At 39.1% G+C, this 24,534-nt stretch overlaps 1 long non-coding RNA gene across 4 annotated transcripts in view; it reads right to left on the reverse strand.

Annotated features, from left to right (window-relative positions):
• LOC144315574 (uncharacterized) overlaps positions 1 to 24,534 on the reverse strand; it is an 87,138-nt gene that overhangs the window by 15,126 nt on the left and 47,478 nt on the right. For 2 of the 4 annotated variants that reach the window (XR_013381292.1, XR_013381291.1), the window contains 2 exons: positions 5,936 to 6,062; positions 5,651 to 5,779 (listed from right to left, as the gene is read on the reverse strand). This is a non-coding gene — a long non-coding RNA (uncharacterized LOC144315574). Of the gene's footprint in view, positions 1 to 2,510; positions 2,724 to 3,528; positions 3,578 to 3,885; positions 3,961 to 4,145; positions 4,268 to 5,650; positions 5,780 to 5,935; positions 6,063 to 24,534 lie in introns of those variants that run through there. The other 2 variants (XR_013381293.1, XR_013381294.1) reach the window with 2 other exon arrangements.

Below are 24,534 nucleotides of genomic sequence, written 5' to 3' on the forward strand. Positions count from 1 at the left end.
GATTCTTGGTTTTGGCTCAGGTCATGATCTCAGGGCCGTGGGTTCAAGCCCCCCTCACTCCCACCCACCCCGTCAGGCTCATGTTGGGTGCAGAATCTGCTAGAGGTTCTTTCCCTCTCCCTCTGCCTCTCCCCCCGAGGTCTCTGTCTCTCTCTTTCTCTCTCTCTCTCTCTCTCTCTCTCAAATAAATAAAATCTTTTTAAAAAAAGAAATGATAATGGTGTATGTCAGGCTACTTTGTAAAATGATATGTTTATTTACTATTGTTGTTTTCCCCTTCTGTTGTGCTTATAGTCAGTAGCACTACAATTCATGGGTAATTGGTCTTTAATTATCCCACAACGGTAATGTTCTCGCAGATTTCGTGGTGGCCTGAGGGCAAAGACTGGTCCTGGTTATCATTTCTGCAGGGTGCTAAGAAAGCAGCACCTTCTTAGCCCATGCTGACTGCAGGGATGGAACCTACAGAAAATCGACTAGCTGAACAGCTGCTGCTTTCTTTGGTAGTTTGTTCTACCTTCAGCTACCTCCAAATGGTGCTTACACCCAGGGAAAAAACCAGAATTCTCTGGGCAATACAGCACATTAAATATTAGAGAATCTATGCATAGACTGTGTTATACATTCATAGGAATCACAGTATTCTGGATTTACTGTTTCCAAAATGGAACATTATAATGCTAAAAATTAAGAAATATTTATTTTAATTTATGTTGGCAGTAAAAGTGAGTAATATGATCATGCTGAAAATGTCCTGGGTCTGTTGCAGAATAAAAAGTTGTTTTTAAAAAACTAACAACTTTGAGCACAAGCCAGTTTCTGTTTTCACTTTACCCTCAAGAACTCATTGCACCCGTGAGTCTGAACCCATGAGAATAATAAAATAATTATAGTTTTATTTTACTGTATTCTGACACTGAATTTGATCCACTAATGTCTGCATATTTGGGGTAGGAAAAAAAGTGAAACTGGCTAGATAAAGCTGATTTTTTTTTTCATGATTTTAAATTCTCTGTGAAGAGACCTTGTCATCATTTACATATTTCTTACTAAAAATTTCCTTGTAATGATCTTCGCACTCTGAATACAGCAGAAAATCCAATCATCACACACACACACACACACACACACACACAGAATCACACAAATCACAAATCCCAAACAATGTTTTAAAAGAATTTCTCAATTAATCAAGCAATGCTTTATTCTGTATCTCTTCCTTTTGTGTGCAGCCACCAGGAAAGACAATTATAAGAGTAATACAAATAGCATTTGTTTTTGCACTTCCCTATCTCATTGTTTATAATGATTGATGATTTTTTTGAGGGAAATATAGAGATTAGAAAGAACTTGAAGCTTCTACTCTGCACAAAAATTTCATTTTGAAATGCGTGCAGTTCAAGGGTTAAATGAAAGCAAAGCAGTCACTTCAACCATGTTTTTGAAGAAAATAAAACAGCTTGATGTAAGTTAAATGAAGGGAGTCTATGGCTTTAAAGAAATGGACAGATAGAGAAAAAGGTCACAAGATTAAATTTTCCCTGAGGGGGAAGTCCTTCTTTGGAATCATTAACCTCCTTCTAGGTCACTCCTGGAAAAACAGCGGGAAATCCTCCTGAGCCTGGAAAGATGGGTGCATCCCAGCCACCCCACTGACCTGGCGGCTGGAAGACAGACCTGAGTGTGCCCCCAATTCCCCTTCAGGCAGGCTTGATTTTTAAGACCTCTATTTTAAAGAAACAAGATCTCTCCCTTTTGAACTCTGAAATAACAAAATATGAAGTATGTTCTTAACATGAAAAGCCTAATGCTATTTCCCGTAGACAAAGGAAATGCATAAAAGTGATAGCGGTTGTCTCTCAATTGCAGTGATGTGGGGAGTTTATCCCCACTTTCCCACCCTTTCTATGAGATTTTCTTACACTTCTTAAATTAAAAAAAAAAAAGTCATTTATCTTGGTTTTAAAAACATGTGATTGTTCTATTTCTGTGTAGATTTTTTTTTTTTTTTTTTTTTTGCTGTTTCATTAACTAGTATTAAGAGGATGTCCTCGAATGGAGCATGCAAGCTATTTTCTCTGTGTCCATTTACTGCTTTTTCAATGTATTTTTCTGCAACCTCTGTTATTTACATCCTGATTTATGAACACGCTGATTTATGATTTATACGTACATCAGTTAAATATTTTGAGGCTAAACTGAAATTATTTTTTAAACCTCAAATTGAAATATAAGTATGTCCTAGCAAAATTATTTTCAAGTATTTCTCCTCAATTTCCTTTTTCCAGCACCGATTTAAAAAGAGTGAGTGTAATTATCAATGCACGGTTGCTAAACATTTAGTTGAAATAAATCTGACTTCTAAACTACAAAATAATAGTTGTTCCAGCCCTGCACCCCAAGCTCTCCTAACATAATGCACCACAAAGCAAAACTCCGTGTTAAAAATAGAATCTGACTACTTACCACCAAGCATGAAACAGAATAATGAGCCGAAGTTAAGACAAACTAAAAACTCTGAAGAGTGCAAGAGCCCACTGTGAGGCTTCTCCCCCCTCTTTGATGTCTTTAAATTGATACTAAGAAAAGGGACAAAATATGTTTAAGAGTTGCAAAGAAAAGAAAGATGCATAAACCACTCACTGCTGGAGAAGGAAGCACGAAGAGAAAAGTGCTCTGTTCGGGTTGTGCAGGTGGTTTGTGTATTCTTTTCCAAATTGGTTCTAAAGCAAGAGAGAATGTTAAAGATTTTAAAAGACAATGAGGCAATTTTGCAGTCCTTGGGGAATAAAGATAAACTGATGCATCCAGGAGAAAGGAGAGGAAAATGCACTTTGTGAATCCTAACACAGCCTAGGTGTGGGCGCCGGGCTCAGTGCACGTGCCTCACGGTCCCTATTTCAAGTTCATGTTCACACACCGATCGGATCGAATAACCCAGAAGTAACCATCTCAAAAGGGGGAGGGCTGTAGGTAACTCATGATGTAATATAAATGGGGTACAAAGGTAACAATTTCCTGACTGTGGCATGGTAAGAACGAGAATTGTGTGCCTCACTGTTTTCTAGCCAAAATGCATTTCTGAAGCAGGAAATAAAAAACACATCACCAACCTCACAACTAGACTAAACACATTAAATCTGCTGATATTAGTAACTGTCACGAGGCTGCCAGGCTCAGGGAGCAGCAGCTACTGACAGCTCCCCGCTCCCTACCTCTAAACACACTTTCCTCAGATACTTGGCTGAAGCAAAGTGAACAACTCTTCCATTGTCGCGGCAGTTTATTAAATGGTCCCCCGGAATTCCCCGCAGACCCTGCTTAAACAAAAATAACGAATGGGACACCCATTTGATGCACAACACAGATCTGAACTGAGAAGCAAAATAAAAGGTTTCAAGTGACATAGGCCAGAACACGTCTGAGTCCCCCCCCCACCCAAATAAATCACAAAAATGTCCATTTTCTAAGCTTCCTTTGTGTTCATTTGCTTAAAAATACATCACATTAACTCTTCACTCGTTTTACCTTAATTTTGCCTTTCGATGGCAAGACAATATTTTAAATGTCCGAGGATCTAAAAAAAAACAAAACCCACGTAAATATAAATCCTATATATCCTATAGAGGTTTACCACAGTGCCTGTTTATTGCTGAGGCTTCAGGAAGGTTTTAAAATATTTCTCCTTTCAATTTCATTTGAAGGGCAGCTGTCTTTCTAGCGTCAGTTAATTGTTGGCACAACATCTGATCCATTTATTCACATAGCCAGACTTACTCCTTTTAAGCCAACCCCTTTGTTTACAGTGATTTCTTTTCCACTGCCCACCAACCCGAAGCCCATTTTTCTGCCTGGCATAGGATTAAGGAAAAGGTAGGAACTTGCCTAACGAGAAGGCATACTGTACTCTCAGGCAGATTTCTCCAGAAGCAACCCTTCCTCCAGAAACCAGGAAAAATGCTACATGAAGTAAAACAATGACAAAGATGCCAATTATCGCCTCCTGAAAAACCTTGAGAATTTAAAACTAAATGGTATATACTTCCCGTGTTACCTTTATCTTTTCTTTGTTTCCATTCCCTCCTCAAACTCCGCCCCCCTCAACAACCTTCTGTTTTCATTTATCATGAAGATTTAGCAAGTACCTGATATTAAGGAAGTATATAGGAATAATTCTCTGACATCATGAAATTGATGATGTTCTGATCATTGCCATTAGTTTTGTAGAAATTATACTTTAAAAATGAAAAGACTCGATGATTTGGGTCTGAAATAAAATTTCAAAAATGAGTCAGCTACAATGAAGGAAAGACAAAGGCAGGAAAAAAAACCCCAATAGAAAACCTTGGAGTAAAATGTTTTATTTCCATTTGTTTCCAGTGCCTTGCTGATGTGAGGGGCAAGAAGGAGGCTAATACATCTCACTTTGGCAGTACTAATTGTTTGCATTATCACAATAATCAAATGCAGCCATATTAATCTCTCTGGTTATTAACTTGATTTTTACACATTAAGATTTAGATTTAATCCCCTGGGACCATCTATTAATGCTTTTAAAGTTGAAGGGTTTCAACAGTTTTAAGTTCTTTTCCTTCTTTTAGCTGCAGGCAGTAAAATTTGAACGTGTGTGGAGTTTTGTATTTTGCATTCCTGGGGGATTTTCAGACACAGTGCTGTCAAGGACCATGAATCATGTTAATACATAGCAACCTCTACAGCTATTAAAATGTCTGCAATAATGTGATTATTTTAAAATGGAAAAACTAATATCACATGTGTTACTTAAAGATCAACTATTCTTTTAAAGTCACAGAGAGAATGCATTTAGGGGAAAAAAATATGAAGTTGTTTTTTACATGCAGCCAAAATATGAAATGTCTCATCTACTGAGAAAGAAAACTTTCAGCTCCTTTTACAAAATACATCCTTACTGAGCTTCAGGTCAACAGAGCATAAAAATGGCAAAAAGTCCAAGATCAATAAGCATGGAAAGCTGTTTTATTTCTGTTTGAGCAAGTTGTAGCGACAGTGACCTGCTGGAACAGTCTCCAGTTTTATGCTTTCATAGTCACAGAATGATGACATCCAAGCAGAAAAGGGAGCTTGGCCTGTTCTGATGAGCTGTCGGTATAGACCTGGCATTACCAGCTTGTCTTCCACTGGCTAGGGGCTCAGTCTTTAGAAATTTATTAAGGTTAGTGTATAGGCAGACATATAGGTAAACATTATCCAGAAAATTATATGGAACATTTGTACCATAAGACATAGAACACAAGAAGAATAAGAGCACTTTTTTTCATTGCTTAAAGGGATTTAAATTATCTTAGCCCCCTAATTTTTATGTTGATTTTTAAAAATTAAATATATAACTAATGTGTGCTTGTTACGGCTATCTCATTAATTCAACAGATAGAGCAGATCTCAGGAATAGAGATCTACCCCATAAATGATCAATATTTCTGAGATTCTTATGGTATTTTTTGTCTTATTTTTTGAAATGTCTTTCTCAATAAAAGAAATATAGGCCACATCATGTCATTATGAATATTTCCACTTGGTAAGGATATTTTTAAATGCTTTTATTTTAATATTTCCTATCTGAAAATAGAAAACAAAGAATCTGGTTTGGTATTTGAACAGAACAACTTACCAAAGGATGTGAGGTGATATATATGGCAATTTTCTCTTGAAAGGCAGAAATGTTAAAGAACTTCAAATGATCCCAAAACCTGAGGTAAATGGCCCATTTTGACATTTCCTTGAAGCATGTGGATATGTTCTGAAAGATATGACCAAGAGTTCTCATTTTTTTCTTTTTCCTTTTTTTGGAGTATTTATTCATTTAAGTAATCTCTACACCCAACATGAGGTTTAAACTTACAACCCAAATATCAAGAGTTGCATGCTCTTCCAATAGAGCCAGCCAGGTACTCACTCATTTCCTCTTATTGGGCAAAAGCTTGCCGCACTCCCCATCTGCTTTTATTGGACTGATGACATTGGTACACATTAATTGTCCAATGGACAAAAAGTGTTGAATCATATCCAGTCTCTTGTTTGACCTAGGGATCAGAACATATGCAGTTTATATTAAATTAAAGTCAGGCTACAAGGCCCCAGAATAACTTTAGAGTCCCTGAAAAAACTACTCATAGTCACTACTAATACTCAACTGGTGTAACATTTACCACTCCTAACATACAGTCCAAATCATAATCAGTCCTTTAGAAATTATCCCACTGGTTCAACACTCAAGGAAGTCAATTACTTAGAAACTTCTTCCCTGGTCCTTTTTGAATCTTAGAACAATATTGACAGTAGGGATAAGGAAGGATGAAGGATATTCTCCACTGTTTCATCAACTACCTTGAAGCAGATACACAAAGAATTCTACAAGAATAAAAATAATAGCCGTCTTCTAATAGTTTGGTGTTATTTTCAGCTGTGATGGAGCTAGAACCTTCCTTCAGAGTATGGTCTACTCCTTGTAGGGAGAGTTCTGCAGAAGCCAGAGCCGAAGTTTTTGCATGAATCTGACAAAGGTAAGAGAACTCTATCACTTGCTGAACCAGATCTGCACAGACAGGACCTCAGGTGTCCTTACTCCTAACTCTCCAGCCCTATGCCATTTTGCAGAAAAGGAAAGGACTGGGGAGTTTAGACCGCTTGCTCAAAATCAAACTATCTGTAAGTGATGTGATGTAGACTCAAGTCTAGATATATCACATTGCAAAATTTATTCTCTTTTTAGGCAATCAGCTGCCTCAGACTTGGGGCTGAAGCTTATCACAAGTGTCACACATTTACTCTTAATGGATAGCTGAAAATCAGAGCAGAAACAAGCATAGGCTTTGGACAGGCAGGTCTTCTGGAATCTAAAAAAACTTTGGTTAAATCATAAATCTAACTTATTACATGACCCTAGGCGAGTTAATAATAATATGAGAAGAAGACACAGAAGAATAGCTACTATTCCCTGAATGTGAACATGATGCCAGATAAGGGACTAGATGCTTCACAAAACAGCTAATGTCACAACAACACTCTGAGGTAAATTTTGTTTTCTCAATTGTCAGGTAAAGAAATAGAAGCACAGAAAGCTAAGAAACTTGCCTAGGTTTCTTAGTTTTTCTTCTATCAGAAAAGTGATTAAAGGCTTTGGTTCTTCTGACTTTCTATAAATTTGGAACATCTTAGACTTCCCACATCTTTAAGATGAACTCACGGAATTGCCATGTTTAGTAAGTGAAACCACATGAAAGACTCTAAGCGCTATTCTAAATGAATCATAGATATTCAAGAAAGGTTGATTTTTCTATCCCCACCCTCCAAAGGAAAAAAAAAAGAGCATAAATTTCTCTTTCTAATTTCTTGCTGCGAGTCAGGCTTTTCTTTCTACTCTACTATCTGTAGAACTTCTAATCTTTCTTTAAGCTTCCCCTCCAAATCAACTTTTCTCTCCTCACACCAGGCCTGCGGCTATTTTACATATATTTCTATTTATATTGTCTCCTCCATGACACTGAGCTGCTGTAAGGCAGAGATGTACCTTATTTCTATTTTTCTCAATACTTACTAATCTTCCTGAAATACAGTAATTGTTCACCAAACACTATTAGAATGATCACATACAAGAAATGTTCATTAAGCACATATATAGAAGCATCCCTCTACTAGGCCCAAACTATAGCTGACCAAGGGCTTCAGGAAATTTCTGGAGGTGTCTCAGAAGTGCATTGTCACAGAGATGAGGCTGCCAACCAACTTCACTTTGACCCCTATAGAGTCTGATCTCTTATACTTTGCTGATCACTTGCATACCCAACAGAACCCCTGGTCAGGCTGTGAGCCCTGGCTTCCTCTTTGCAGATATCCGTACGTGAGCGATGGTAACAAACACTTGTTTAGACATGCTGTTGTTCCTAGGTCTATAGGTTAAAATGAGTTACTCTCTTTGGTGAGTGATGTTCTCTGATCCCATTTTTAGTAAATGAGTGAAAAAAGAAATGGCCAAATGAATATCTAAAATCAGTGTCAGGGGCACCTGGGTGGCTCAGTGGGCTAAGCGTCTGCCTTCGGCTCATGTCATGGCCCCAGGGTCCCAGGATCGAGCCCTGCATCGGGCTCCCTGCTCAGTGGGGAGCCTGTTCCTCCCTCCTGCTTGTGCTCTCTTAAATAAACAAAATCTTTAAAAGTAAAATAATACCAATGTCGGCAAGTTTTATTTCTAGATATTAGTCAAGATTCTCCAGAGAAACAGAACCAGTGGAATATACATAAATGTATATATTAAGAGGAGGTTTATTATAGGAATTGGCTCATATAGTTAATAGAGGGCAAGAAGTGCCATGATCTGCCATATATGCGAGCCAGAGAACCAGGAAAGCCTGTGGTATAATTCTGTCCAAGTCCCAAGGCCAGAAAACCGGAAGTTCTCCTAGCTGAGAGTAAGAAAAGGTAGACACCCTAGCTCCAGAAGAGAGAAAGAGGATTGACACTTCCTTCTCCTTTTTATTCCATCAGGGTGCCCGCGTTGGATTGGATGATGCCTACCCACATTGGTGAGGGTGCACATTTTTCCTCAGCCTAGTGAATCAAATGCTAATCTCTTCCAGAAATACCTTTATTTAGAAATAATGTTTTCTCAGCTAATTAGCCATCGCTTAGCCAGTGCAGTTGATACATAAAATGAACCATCACATCATATTGTAATTTAAGTGGAATAATTAAAGGCGCCTGGGTGGCTCAGTCAGTTAAGCGTCTGGCTTGTGATTTTGGCTCAGGTCATGATCTCAGGGGTCATGGGATGACCCCCTACCCCCATCCCCATGTTGGGCTCCTTGCTGAGCACAGGGTCTGCTTGAGATTCTCTCCCTCTTCTCCCCAGCCGTCTCAAATAAATAAATAAATCTTTTAAAAATTTTAAAATAAAAATAAATGGAATAATGAATGCACCTTGTTCTCCTGGGCTGGGAACTGCGCCTGCAGAGGAAAGCAGGCACACAGGATGATTCCTGAAAGTTCAGCCAGCCCTTCACTGATGTTCTGTGGTCATTTAAATGCTACTGCGGATCCCCGGCACACATCCACTATATCATTTCTGAGCCCTCCCCACTCTGCAGGAGTTCTGCCCAACTTGGGAAACAATTTTACCTTCTCTAAAATAAACAAATAAAAACAGCTAACCAAACCAAAATAAGACAATGTGGGTAAGCTTCCGCATTTCCTCACTACTCCAACCCTTTTTCTCTTCTCTCAGATTAACCCTGTGGTCTTTTCACTCTACATTTACTCACTTACTTCTGTCTTTCAGACATGCAAATATTCCATTTTTTAAGCAGTGGTTCTCAAAGTGAGGTCTCCAGATCAGCCGCAAGAACATCTTGGGGAAACTTGTTAGAAATGTACATTGCTGAGCTCCACCTCAGACCCATCATTCGAATATTCCTGGATGGAGTCCTGATATCCTGTTTAACGAGCCTTCTAGGTGATTCTGGTGTGTTAATGTTTGAGAACCACTGGCTTTAACCAGAGTTTCCTCAGGTTACTTTTCTCTGGAGCTGCTTTCAAATTCTCTTCCCTTTTGAACAGTCAAAGCTCTTTATCAAGCAATCTTCACTTACTCTTTTCCCACTTCCAATTTTTTATAGACTCACCTAAAATCTTGCTTTCAGAAATGACCAAATTACTGATTTATATGAGCTATGTGGAGGACTTTACAATGAAAGTAGAGACAGAAAACCTAACTTTGAAGAGTGGTTCACTGCTTTCGAGCTGTGTGACTTGGGCAAATTGCTTAAATTATCTAAGCCTCAGAGTTCACCCTTACAAAGTGGTAATAATAATACCTTCTTTACTGGATTATTGTGGAGATGAAATGAGATAATCATGTGAAAGTATTACGCACAGTATGACATAGAAGCTTAATAAATGTTTACTAAATGCAAATTAAAGTGGCATATACAAACTTGGTGTGTACTTTAGAAATGAAACATTTCAGAAATTTCATGGGCCGTGTAGTGAAAGATGTGTTTAAAAAGACCTTATTAAATGCTCATTTGCATGACACATCTTAATGACTTCAGAGGAACCACAATGTACTCTAGGTTAATTAACTATAGTTTTAAAAATTGCTACATATATTTTTATATGATATTGAATAATTTGTACCATTTCTCACAGAGGATTTTCTTTTTTTATATATATAAATTTTATTTATTTATTCATGAGAGACACACACACACAGAGAGGCAGAGACAGAAACAGGCTCCACGCAGGGAGCCCGATATGGGACTCGATCCCAGGTCTCCAGGATCATGCCCTGGTCTGAAGGCGGTGCTAAACCCCTGAGCCACCGGAGCTGCCCTCACAGAGGATTTTCATTCTTTTTTTTCACCCCCCGGCCTCCATGTTGTTTGAATGTTGTTATTTTTGACTCTATAGAAAATGAGCAGAAGCAAGTAAAGAAACACTGCTTGGTACTGCTTTTCTCATTTTTGTGGAATTGAAACCAAATAAAATAGATAGAGATTACGACAAGATTTAGAGTCTATACAGGAAGAATCTAAGTTCTTTAATTTCCATAAATCTGGCTTCAACTTTTGTTGGTCTGCTCTAAAATGTGCTTTTGTTGTTGCTGTTCACTAAGAAAGAAATCTGGAGATCTTTGAGAGACGATCTTTGCTCGTCTTCTCAACCTCTGGGTTGCATTTAGTATGTTAACTGCCACCACCTGCCCTCCGGCCACTGGAAATTCGGGATGGGGTATTATTTTTGAAAGAGTAGAGGAGCCAGTGTTTTCTTTTGTGTCGTTTTCGTTCAGGTTTTTCCTTGTCCCTCCTCAGACTGCCCTCACACCTCTGTCCAGCAGGATTTTGGCCTGGGTTCATGGTCTCACTGGAGGAGTAGGACAGGGTATAAAGCAGGAAGAAGAATGTCAGTCTCTGATCTTTTTTTTCTTCTTCTTTTTTTAATTCCAAAACCTAAACTCGGGGAATTTAGAGGATTAGGACAGAGATAAAGCATCAGATTTAGAGAAATAAGTGTTTTCCCTTGAGTGTAGGTAGGGACTCCCTCAGTCAGGGGTAGAAAGGCAAGCTGGAGGGCATGAGGAGAGAGGAGAGCTCAATGAACAATAGCGTTTGGCAAGTGTGGAGGCCCTGGGAGAAACTCTGTGCCCATCTTCCTGCAAGAGGCTCCTTCCCTATAGACCCAGGAAGGCAGAGGAATCAGTGCCTACCACCTCTAGGTCGCCGGGGCACTAAAGAGCACTGTGGAGTTCTTGTGTTCCCCCATTAAGCAAAAATCCATGCTGGAAGCTGCCTGCTTGCAAGGAGAGCTACCAGCAGTAAGAAGATATTACATGATGATCACTGTGGCACAATGGCCCATAATCAAACAATGAAGGGGACAGATAGATCTCTCAGGGATGACGTAAGCCCAGTCACACAAGCCCCTTGGAGCTCAGCAAACTCCTCAAGGAGATGAGAACCCCAAGTAGAACAAAATGAAGTTTCTATCTCCTCTTGCAGAATGAAGATGATCCTCTGGAGGTTAATTTGAATTGTATAGTAATAAAATTACCCCTTTTGCACCTTGTTAGTGGATTATAGACACTATCTACTTTATAGGAGTGTATAGCCCTTTGTGCCTAGACTATTCTGCACCCGTTATGTGGGCCCGAATGCACTCAGTGAAGGTCCAGGCTCACAGCAAAGGTTCTGGAATAGTTTTGATGGAAACATTTTTGCAGCACTGGCATACAGAGTTCAGCAATTTTTCCCCAAATCTTCTCAGCTTCCTTCAATCCTCACTGTATCCACTGCTCTCACTCGATGGTTCATGTCTCAAGAATGTATGTGTGCCTGATACTGCACCAAGCACAGAGAGTGCAACAACACACAGAGATGGCCTCAGAGAGGTTATGGTGTAGTGGAAGAGACAGATATTTATTTATTTATTTATTTATTTATTTATTTATTTATTTAGAGACTATTTATTTATTCATGGGAGACACAGAGACAAAGAGAGAGGCAGAGATACAAGCAGAGAGAGAAGCAGGCTCCATGCAGGGAGCCTGACGTGGGACTTGATCCCTGGTCTCCAGGATCAGGTCCTGGGCTGAAGGCAGCACTAAACCACTGAGCCACCCGGGCTGCCCAGAGACAGATATTTTTAAAAAATAATGATTGTACAAATTTTACACTATGCATTCATTCAGTACAATGACTATGTGTTATTAAGTACCATGACAACATATAAAAAGAAGAACCCAGGAGTCCAGAGAAGTCTCCTCAAACAAGGTGAAGTATGAAGAACAGGCTGGAGTTTGGCAGCACAAGACAGAATAGGTGTGGGGAGGCTCGGGGCAGGAGGTTAGGGTTTCATGGAGAATATCATGAGCAAGGGGTCAATGTGTCCAGAATGTAGAGAATGGCTGGAAAAGTCACATGGGATGAAAATGGAGTGGTCAGCAGCGGCCAAATCATGCAGCCACACACGGCATAACAGCAAACGTGGATGCTAGGAGCAAAGGAAAACTATCAAAGCATTCTACCCAGTGGAGTGACATGAGCAGATTTGAAATTTACATCAAATACAACTAGAGCGAGATACCATTTTCATCTACTATATTGAGAAAAATCAAGTACTAAAGTATTGTGCAGGCCTGGCGAAGATGTAGCATACAAATACTCTCTTAGACTTTTGGAATGTGAATGTACATTGATGCCTCCTTTTTGAAGATCAATTCAGAAAAATAAATCAAAAATTTAAATGACCAAGTAGTTCTATCATAAGAAATTTGCACTATGGATATATCCTGAAAATATAACCAGTTAATCGTACAACAAAGTTCAATAAAGCATCATCTTTAATATTAAAAATTTCAAAAGCCAAAGCTAGAAACAATCTACATGTCCATTAGTAGGGGGCTGGCTACATAAATCGCAATTTGATTATATAATGAAGTATTATGACTTATTAATAATATGTTGTAGATTTGGTTGGACTGATGTGGAAGTTCTTAGAGATATTTAAGTCTCCATGTATATGATTTCATTTATGTACATACTTAATGGCAGCTACATATGTATGGCGATTACAAATTAAGATTTTTTTAATGGAAGGATACATACACAAAAAAAACTGATTACCTTTGGGGAGAGGAACCACAGGTGACAGATGGGAGAACTTGATTTTTTATTTTGTTTGGTTTGATTTCTTTTACAATGTGCATGTGTGGCAGACATAGTTTGTGGCCTTTACCCTATCCATTATCAACATCATCCTTGTTAATAGAAGCCTGATATTGTCAACTGCCATCTTCCAGGGCTGGTGAGCCAATCATCAGATCAGGGATAATTTGTGTGCAGTCCAGTGGTCTAAAAACAATCTCATTTGCATTGCTAATTTGAGGGTGGGCTGTGATCCAGGTCTCCCCTAGGAGGTGGGAGGTAAGATCTGCTAGATGCCCCCAGGAGACCTTGCTTTACTTAACACCAGAAGACACTTCTCTTGCTTCTAGGCTGCTGCAGCCATTTTGTGACAGTGAGGAAAATTAGTCATAGGGTGAAACCAAAGCTGAGAATATCAGATGAAAGAGTTTATTAGAGGTAAGGATTTATACCACTGGTGAATTTTTTGAGTTTCTGATTATGCCAACTAAGCAGCCCCTCTCTGGACCTCTTGTCCTAAGAGATAATGTATTTTCTTATTGTTCAAATCATTGAATTAGGGGTATCACAAATTGGAATTAAATTTATCTTGTTTGATATGGCATTTTCAGTGAATTGATGTGCCAAGAATACAGCCCGTGAAGTAAGAACTGGAAGGGACAGGCAGGAGGCTGGGGCAGGCCAGGTGGGAGGAACTTGTTGCATTACTCAGACTCACCCTAGAAATAACAGCAACCATACAAGGTGAAGAGAAGAGCACTGGTGTGAGATCAAAGTTCTCTCCACTTCCTTCTTCTACTTTCCAAGTTTTTAAATTAATTAGTTTAAACTGTGAAGTGTTTGTACCCTCTCCCACTAATGGATTTGAAATGACTTATGATAAAAAAGAAGGGGACAATAAACCCAGTTACTCACTTATAAAAGCAGAAACCAAAAAAATAAAAAAATAAAAAACAGCAGAAACCAAGACATAAAAGGGAAAACAAAAATTTAAGAAATCCTCATAGGATAAACTATAAAAACTGAGAAGCTATCCTAGCTCTGGGGTATAACTTTATATATTCACCTATTCACACTTCCTTCTATCCTTTTTTGAGAAGTAAGACAAATCCTTAATCTTTCACTCCACCAGCATCTCTGAGGTCTTATTTATAAATCCTAAACCTTCGACAGAGCTATGAGTTCAACTAAAAGGACCAGAGAAGACAGAGCTGCTGGTATTGGTGAGCCTGGGGAAGTTCCAAACTTCTAAATTCGGAAGATGGAAGTGAAAAGTGAGAGTCCTGTTCCAATAGTGCTTGGTAGAGCCAAAGAAAGGAGTCACCAACATCAAAATGACAGAGCCATTTACTCTTTTGAAGAACCAAGACAGTATTTGTTTTTACAACAACTTCTGTGCAAAATAAAGCCACAAAAGAATTAGCTCTGTGTCTCCTAATCTGTGCCAAACACAGGAATATCACCTGGGCAAAGAAGAGGAAGAGAGTTTCTTTGTCTCCTACACACTGTACCCTAAGAACCACACTGGTAGCATGTCTTTCTAAGCCTATCAGTGGGAGTCTCGGAGTTTCCCATATTTTATCAAGCCACATGAGGGAAGAGTGTGAGAAGGTGAAGAAAAGGAGGGAAAGAGAATTGGCTGATGGTCCCATAGATTTCCTTTTACTTCCGGATTCATGTTTCATTCCACAACCTCCACAGCCATTTGGGGCTCCTGTTCGTATTACACAGTTTCTCTGCGTGTGACATGAATCTCTGCCAACATAGACACCATATGATAAACCCCTGGGACATGTTTCAGTAGGACTTTATGAGAGTAATATATGGCTATCCAACGTTTATCTCGAAGAGCAAATTCTTAATCAATGACCTACACTTAAAGCCTTCATTTTCCTCTCTAGACTTCCAAAAGACTTAACTGTCATCTACCTTATGGGGCAATTTCCTAGCTTTTTAGTATTTTCTTTCCTCTCTGGTAACATGATTTTTTTTAATGAGTGCTCTCCTTAGGGAATTAATTATTACCTTGAAGAGTATATTCATATAGTTCCATCAAGATATCTTAAAAATTATTGAATTCCTGACAGACACACTCTGCAGCTTTTAAAAATTATATAATATACATGTGCATTTTTTCCAACTGTATTGAATAAAAAGTCTTTTATTTTGGGATACAAGACAGTCTCTCTTTTTCCTTCTCTCTGTTAAATGAATAAATCAAGCTCATTGGCTGCAAATACCCACGTGGATGTGCCACTGCACACAGACTCATTAGGGTTCTGTGTGAGAAGAAATCTATGTCATGGGAAGAAAGGAGCTCCACAGATATGGACAGTCATCACTGCATGGGCATTTGTTTTGCAGAGAGGAGGCTCATTATAGCACACCTTGTTTGAAGTTTACAGAGCTTTTAGAAACCTGATAATCATGCAGCCCTCATTGAGAAACAATGGCCCTACCACAGTTGCCATATTCTCATGAGGCAACATAGCTAAATAATGGAAAGTTTGCAACCTCTAAGAGAGCACAGCCCAAATGGAGGCTACTTTTCATATTTAACTCATAGCAGATCAGACCTTGTTGTGGAAAAATTGCATAAAATGCCATGAAGCCTAATACTGGGCACTTTGAATTATATGCAGTGACAGGGGTTAAAGAGAGAGCAACAGGGACTCAACCTCACACTCTGCCACTGAAAATGTGGGGTTGTGTGAATACATTTGAGAAAGGTGGGGAAGAAATCTCAACAGTCATTCTATGCTCTGAGATGAAAGCAGCATCACACAGTAACAGGACATGGGGCCATTGTGGGAGATGTCCTGAGGTTGAACTGCGGGAGATCACATGCTAATGGCATGAGTTCAGGCCAACAGTCCAAACTCTGATTGTCAGTTTCCATGACCGTCACTATCTGGGCATTGTGGCCAAGCCAGAATTGGGATTAGCATCCGGGGGGGCATGACATTGAATTGGGGGGCTGGATCCCTCCCTCCCAGACCTTTGTTTGCATGGGTTAATTTGCATGAGGGAAAGGACACCTGTAAGGAAGAAGTTTCATACCTACTAACACGATATTGGAAGAATGGAAAAAAGAATAAGTTATTGCCCTCAGCCAACGGAAGATGAGAAAGGCCATGGGCAGAGGCTGAAGAAGTTGCTTTCAAAAGGGATTTTGTTTTTAAACTTGGAGTATGGCAGTGGAGTTCAGAGCCTGAAGCACCAAATGTCAACTGAAAGTTAAGGAGAAAAATATCCTTCCATTTCTGCAAGTGTGTAATGGGTCTTTAACAGAGGAGAAGACTATAGGAGATCTGATACCATTTAGCAGCATGGAGGAATGTAACATTAGAGTGCCAGGAAAGGCACTAGAGCTATAGAACCAAGTTCCTAAGGAGGGCCCTGGCATCAGAGCAGTGGCAAGGGGACTTCTCCTGGCGGCTGGCTGGCAGAGGGTACCTTTTGGGATGCTGAGGCAGGAGCACACAAGGAACTAATCATAGCTATGGAGAGATGCCTACAGATAGCTCAAGGGGCCAGTATAAGGGTGGCACTGAGGACTCCAGTAATATAGGTGGAGCCTCCAAACCAACAACCTGTACATATTACCATCACCATGATCTCATTCACACCTTTAGGCTGGTGGAATCTTGGGGCATTCCAATGATGTGTAGTGACAAGGATGATACAGCCATTCCCTCTAGCACTCTTAGTAAGGACTAATGAGACAACATATGTGAAAATGCTAGTACAGTGCCTGGTACTAAGCACTCTGCTCATTTCCTTTCCAAGCTTGACCTTTATAAGAAAGATCAGTCTAGAATATTCATCCTTTCTGTGATCCCATACCAGAAAGACAACACATACTTTATTTTTTCATATTAGGGAAAGTAAACAGAAATAAATGAATTACTTTCTAATTTGGAAGATGCTTGTTATTTTACATAGGCATCAAACAGCTTGGAAATAAATAAGTGAAACATTTGGGGCTTTAGAGGATTTTTCAGTTCATTAAGACAGTAATGTATGAAACAAATACTTTAGTGGTTCTGGAAGTGCTTACTTCGCATGGGTTACTATATAAGCCCTAAAGAAGACAGTTAAAAGGTAAAGTGGGAACAAAAAAGAATACTCTCTAAGGCCACAGACACACTAAAGGATTGGTATAAAAGACCTCGATGGCGTTATATTCTATTTATGATATTTCACTAGATTCTTGTTACACTTAGAAAAAGCACTCTCAACTTTTTATGCGATGCTATACAACAGCCCTATTTGGGCTGATTGCAAGGTCATTAATGAGTTTCAATTGTCCCCAGAAGTCTTTTTTACACTTGATTTCTAGTGCTTGGAAATTTTCCAATAGAATGAACACTTCAGGATTAGAGCAAGGATGGCAAATTTCTCACCTCCTGTGTTTGTATGTGCAGACATCACTAATCAATCACTGTTCTTTTATGCTGAGTCATCTTCTCAATACAACTCCAAGGAGCCACTTCCAATCAAAGCAGTTAAAACCAATTTTCTCTATCTGCCTTAATGTTTTTCTCTCTGTGAAAATGCAAATATTTGAAGAAGCGTAAAAATTTATCAATCACTGACAACCAAATGTTAAAAAAAAAAAATTGAAAACAGCCCTTGCTCTAGCATTAGAGGAGAGAACTCACGGGTTCTGGAATAGAGGGAGGATAGACAGCAGAATCTAAGAGCTCCCTGAAGATATACTTCACCTACTTAACAATTTTGCCTAAGGCCAGTGCTGCCAAAAGGACCAGTTCTCTCCAGGGCATCTATTTCAGCCATTTACCATCAAATAAAACTTACAACTGGCATATGAATTCTCAGGCCAAGGGCATTTTATTTTTTTGAAATTTTAAAGTACTTGTTGGGTAAACTATTTAAAAAATTCAAGAACCATAAGAGAATCCTGGAAGCAGAAAGAACAGGCAAGTAAGGTACAGCTTATTGTAACAGGTGCCATGCGTCTATACATTGTGCAAGCACAGAAACTCTTGGGCACACATACATGAAAATTGCTATGTACTTTCATAGTTAACAGTCCTCTGCAGCAGACTGGCAGGCTAACAGATAAGGCAAGGCAAGATGATACATTTAAAAAAGAAATTATGGGACTTGAGCTTATAGCTAAGATTTAGTAATGGGGACCAGATTCATTTCCCCATCAGAAACAACCAAAAAATGAACAAAATACATGAAACAATAATTTGTGAGACACTGGACATTGGGCCAGAAAGGATACTAATCTTGAAAAATGGGCAAAAAATGAGGTGAGCCTAAGGTCTTCCCAACTGACTGCCCTGAATGAGTTTTATAGCCATGGTGCAGGGAAAGTGAACCCAGGCCAATCCAGAAAACTACCTGCATTGCAGAGGTAGACCTAAGAGTCCAGAGAAAACAAGGTAGCTACAGTTTATAAGAGTAATAGAGAAGAGAGAGCCACATAGAGAAGAGCTCCAGAGATCTACAGAGGGTCCCCCTCAAGACCTCAAGAATGCAGCTCTGTGCTAATCAACACAGGCATGTGAAGGAATTCCAGAAAACTGGACAAAGAATCACTGGAAAGGGTTGGAGTGTGGTTTCTCAATCCCAGCACTATTCATACTTTTGGTTGCATAATTCTTTGTTATGGGGGCTGTCCTCTGTGTGGTAGGATGTCAGCATCTCTGGCTTCTACTCAGTAGATGCTGGTAGCTCTCTCCTCCCATCCATCCTCCAGTTGTGACAACCCCAAAGCCCACAGATCAGGAATCTCAATGAATTCCAGGCACAAGAAACATCAAATAAAGTCTACAAAGGTACATCATAATCAAATTGCTCAGGTCATGACTACAAGGTCGTGGGATTGAGTCCCTCATCAGGCTCTGTGCTTGTTGGGAAATCTGCGTGGGATTCTCTCTCTCCTTCTCTCCCTCCCCCTTCTCTCTTATCTCAAATAAATAAATAAATAAATAAATAAATAAATAAATTTAAAATTTTTTAAAGATTTTACTTATTTGCTCTAGAGAGAGAGAGAGAGAGAGAGAGAGATAGGCAGAGGGAGAAGCAGGCTCCATGCAGGGAGCCTGATGTGGGACTCGATCCCGGGTCTCCAGGATCATGCCCTGGGCTGAAGGCAGGCGCTAAACCACTGAGCCACCTGGCTGCCCTAAAAGAGCTAAAATTAAAAAGAATGACCGTACTAAATGTTGATGAGGATGTATAAAAAAGAAAAAGAAAAAAATGGAACCCTCCTACTGCTGGTGGGAATGTCCAAAGGCATAACCACTTTGGAAAACAGTTTGGCAACATCTTACAAAAGATGACCCAGCTGTTCCATTTGTAGGTACTATGATGATATGTATTTAAATGTTCACAGCGACTTTTGTAATAGGAAACAACTGGAAATAACAGTTTGTTTATCAACCAGTGAATGGATACAAAAGACAAAACTGGGGTTTATCCACATATGTATGAGCAATAAAAATGAAAGGTCTATTTATGCATACAACATTAATGAATCTCAAATAAGTATACTGACGTTAAAAAGCCAGGCAGATTTAGAGTACACTGCATGATTCCATTTATTTATAATTCTAGAAAATTAAAAGAAATCTACAGTGATAGAAAGCAGATCACTGGGTGTTGGGGATTGAAGGTGGGTAAGGAAGTATATGAGGGAAGGAGGAAATTTGGGGGGTTATGAATATGTTCAATATCTTGATTGTTGCTCATTATCTTGATTGAGTGTATAAGGGTGTTAAAACATGTCGATTTGCATATTTTAGATATGTGAAGTTTATTTCAGTCAATGTAATTTAATCTCAATAAAGCTGTCAAATAATGGAAATTATAGGAAGAGTTTCTAGGGGATGTTGTAAAATGTTATACCTGACCTTGATACTAGAATGGAGGTCAAGAGATCTGAGTTCTAGTTCATTTCCCACCTCATATTTGTTGTATGATCTTGTTACAGTCGTGTAAAAATCTCTTGGATTCAATTTCTAACTTAAAGTCAAATAGTTGATTTGATGACCTCTAGTGTCCTTTATAACTCCAAAATCTAATCATAGATAAAAAGCTAATAGAAGAGACGTTGCATGGTGAAATGGAATTGATTGACCTGGGTTTGAATTTCAGCTCCATTACTTATTACTTAACTTCAGATTAATTATTCAACCCCTCTACACTGTTGAGAGTAAGTTCCATGAGGAAAGGATTGTGTTGGTTATGGATTCCTATAACCCAGAACCAGGTAGAGATGCTGGCATATAAATAAATGTCTTCTTTTCTGAAAAATGAAAATAATAATACACCTATTTGCAGCAGAGGGTGTTGATTGCCCCACCCCCATAGTCTGTTGTTCTAATTCTACCTTTATTTCAGCACAAGGAGACAGTTTCTGGCACCCTTTCTATCTCAAGCATCAGAAAGTCACCCTACTGAGGGAAACAGTGCTACCAAGAAGGGCTCTGGCCTCAGGAGAAGCTGATGCCCTGAGGGCCACCTTTAAGCAATGAATTTGGGAGGCAGTGGATAATTGTAATAGCCTGCACCTTGATCATGGACTTCTAGGCTCCAGAAGTATGAGCAAATAAATGCCATTACGCCTCTGAATTTGGGTTTTGTTATGGCAGCTCAAGCAGACTAGTACGGTCAGGCATCTAAAACATTATAAAGCAAAATGTAAACCCAACTCAAGAGGGAAGGAAAGTTTCTGAAGCTGAACTTCTGATTATATTGTTGCACTCCAAGTGAGAAAGAAAAGTTGAAACTATTTAAAACCAAAGCAAACCAAACAAAAAAGAATCAATATGCAGGGTTGCCAGATTTAGCAAATAAATTACAGAATATTCAGTGAAATTTGAATTTCAGGGAAACACTGAATTTCTTTAGTATAAGTATGTCCCAAATATTGTACACTCTACAATTATTTGCTATTTATCTGAAGTTCAAATTTAAGTGGACATCCTGTATTTTATCTGACAAGCTTATCAATGTAATTATATAGTCAGCTCTCTGAGGAGCCCAACTGTTTATAAAAAGCTCTGTACAAAAGATTTTTTAAAAAAATGAAGGATTGATTTGTAAAGCAAAGTGGCTCAACTTGAGGGAATTTTATGAGGCAGTCTAAAACCCAGGCTAAGCGGAGGCTCACAAAACAAACTAAAGACAAGAACAAATTCTTTTAAAGCTCAAGGAAAACAGGGAAGTTATTGGCCCACCATATGGAGAAGGTGGCATAAAGTTAGCAGATGACAGAGACAAGAACTGAACTTTCCTTCTGCCTTCTATTGTCCACCCAGGAAAATAGATCCACCCCACCCTCCACAAAAATAGCCAGCTGATGTCAAGCAGGCCAGGAATCAGAGATAATCTACCTCACCACCTTCAGTGAGCTCAGAATATTTCTATCCCAAATTACTAAGATAAATTGAAGATGTGATCTTACAGATTGCTCTGAGATATCATCGGCAATGGGAGAGGTGCCAGAAAACAAGTAAACATTCCTATTTTGGGGAAGAAGAAGCACGTGGACACTATTGGATACTACAGAGTGGGAGTCCAGTGTCTAGAAAAATTTCTCAGGTAGTTTCCTAAGGAACAAGTCAGGTCAAATGAACTTCTTTCTTGCTACAATTATTAGATTTGTGCTTCAGGAGAATACTATAGTGACAACGCCCCCATTTCAACAAAGTGTTTGATGAATATTTTCCATGATAACCTTGTGGACAATAGAGAAATGTCAGAATCATTTTTTTGTGTGTGATTCTGAACTTATATCCCACTTAACTGTGTTCATAATGTCTTAAATGAAGTTATGCTGTTCAGATTTGCTATCAACATAAAGCTAAGAGAAATAGCAGATTAATTGGATTCTTTTGGTGGCAAGAAACTCAATGAGAAATAACTGAAACAGAAATTAATTGCAAAGGTACTAAGCCTCAGACTCATAAGAACCAAAGCTTCTGGGAAGGCTGTAAAGTACAGTGGTTATCAGTGCAGACCCTACTTTGAATCCTAGCTCTACATGATGTTGGGCAAGTCACTTCTCTGTGCCTCAGCTTCCTCACCCATAAATTAGTACCTGATATAAGCACTGTATCTTCAATTTTATATTATATATGGTGTGATTATTTCCTCTTACTCCTTGCAGAGCAGCTTTCTGCTTCTGAAATCCACATAATGGAGACAAACATGGCTCCTGTTAGCACTTGAGTCTGTTACCTTGTAAACCACACACACTCTCTTAATCCTTGGCAAAGGGATGTTATTTTGTTTGTTCCTTATGCCTTCTCAAGACCAAACCATTATGATCAAGAAATAAATTCTCATATATTTATTAGTTCATTCATTCAACACAGGTGAGTTGAGTTCTTAGCATGTTCCAAACACTTTTCTAGGCACTAAAAGTACAGGAGTGGAAAAAAAAATGTCTCTGCTCTCATAGAGCACATATTTGCTGGAGGGAGATGGAAAGGGTCAACAAAGAACAAATTTAAATATTATAATAAAATGGTGACAAGTGTAATATAGAAGAAAAATGTGTAATAAATGGATAGAGTGACCTGGAAAAAAAGGAAACACTATTTTATAGAGGTGGTTAGGGAAGATCTTTCCAGTGAGATGACATTTGAGCAGATACCTGGGAAGAGAAGATACCTGGAAGGTTGTTCTAGGCAGAGGGAACAGGAATTGAAAAGCCCTAAGGCTTGGATTCCAAAAGAACAAGGCCAATGTAATTGAAATGGGAAGAGTCAGGGTGAAACGAAGTAAGAGAGATTACTGGACCCAGGTCACGAGCTCAAGAGGAGCCTGGCAGGCCATGGTAAAGAATGTGGATTATTACTTTGAGTGAGGTGGGAGCCATTGCAAGGTTTGGAGCAGAGGATAACATGGAGTGATCTGGTTTTAGCTGCTGGGTGGAAAACGATCATAGGTGGCAATCTGAAAGCAGAAGGTTATTACAATGATCCACGTGAAATATAATGGTGTTTTGAATTCTAGTAGTAAAGAGAGTTAGCAGTGGCCACCCTCAATGTGCCTTCAGTACTGCTCTATTAAATGTGGGGTGTGAGACAAAGAGAAGAGAGATGACCCCCAAAATTATCACAGAGTGAAGGGTAGTTCAAAAGTTCACTAGTGAACTTTTACAAAAATGTTCCGGAAGGAACAGATCTGGTGGGGAATATCAGGAGTTTTCTTGTGGACATGTTAGTTTGAGATGTCCTTTGTCATCCAGGAGACATCAAGCAGGCAGTAGGGTATGGGATTATGGGAGGGTTCAGGACAGAATGGGAGCTAGAGGTGGCCTTTCAAGCCATGGGATTTGACAAGCTTACCTAGAGAGGGGAGTTGAGAGAACACAGAGGTGATGAGAAATTGAACTTGGGGGTACCTGGAAATACACAAAAGAAGGCAGAAGAGACTGAGAAGGTGTGATCAGTAAAGTAAAATAAGGACCAGGAGGGGAATGATCAAGAGACCAGCTGGAAATGTCTGAAGCAGGCAACTGTGCTCGATTATGTCAAGGCAGGTTACGAATTGAGAGATGAGGCCCTCATATGATGACAAGCCTTGTAAGAGGGGTGCTGAAGGGACAGGGCTGTAGGTTTCTGCTACATGTAGTGAATCAAATTGATGAAAGCAAGAGAATTCAAACTTATTTTGGTAAATTGTGGTAAGAAGCTTAAAGCCTCAAATAAAACTTAAACATGATAAATCCTCAGTTGGATCTTAGTTTCAGACTAGAAACTATAAAATCTGTGTAGATACACATATGAAAGACTGAAAGAATATGTCCCCAAACATTAACAATTATTATCCATAATTGTTGGAGCCAGAGATGATATTTATTTTTCTTATATTTTTGTAATTTCAAAATTTGCCTATGATAAATATGCATTGCTTTAGTAGTCAGGAAAATATAACAAGTATTATAAAAGATCAGTTGTGTATAAATAGGGATGGGAAGAACTTGTTTTAATTTATGCAGAAAAATCCCAAAACTTGTTGAAAAAGATCTCAGGTTCCATTAATCATGAATGTATAACATGGGCAGCCCCTGTGGTGCAGTGGTTTAGTGCTGCCTGCAGCCTGGTGTGTGATCCTGGAGACCCGGGATCAAGTCCCACGTTGGACTCCCTGCATGGAGCCTGCTTCTCCCTCTGCCTGTGTCTCTGCCTCTCTTTCTCTCTGTGTGTGTCTCTATGAATAAAAAAAAAAAAAAAATGTATAACCTGCATTTTTGCGTTTTTTAAAAAGATTTTGTTTATTTATTCATGAGAGATACAGTGAGAGGCAGAGACATAGGAAGAGGGAGAAGCAGACTCCCTGCAGGGGAGCCCAACACAGGACTTGATCC

This window comes from Canis aureus, chromosome 6 (genome assembly GCF_053574225.1).
Source record: "Canis aureus isolate CA01 chromosome 6, VMU_Caureus_v.1.0, whole genome shotgun sequence".
NCBI lineage: Eukaryota > Metazoa > Chordata > Mammalia > Carnivora > Canidae > Canis > Canis aureus.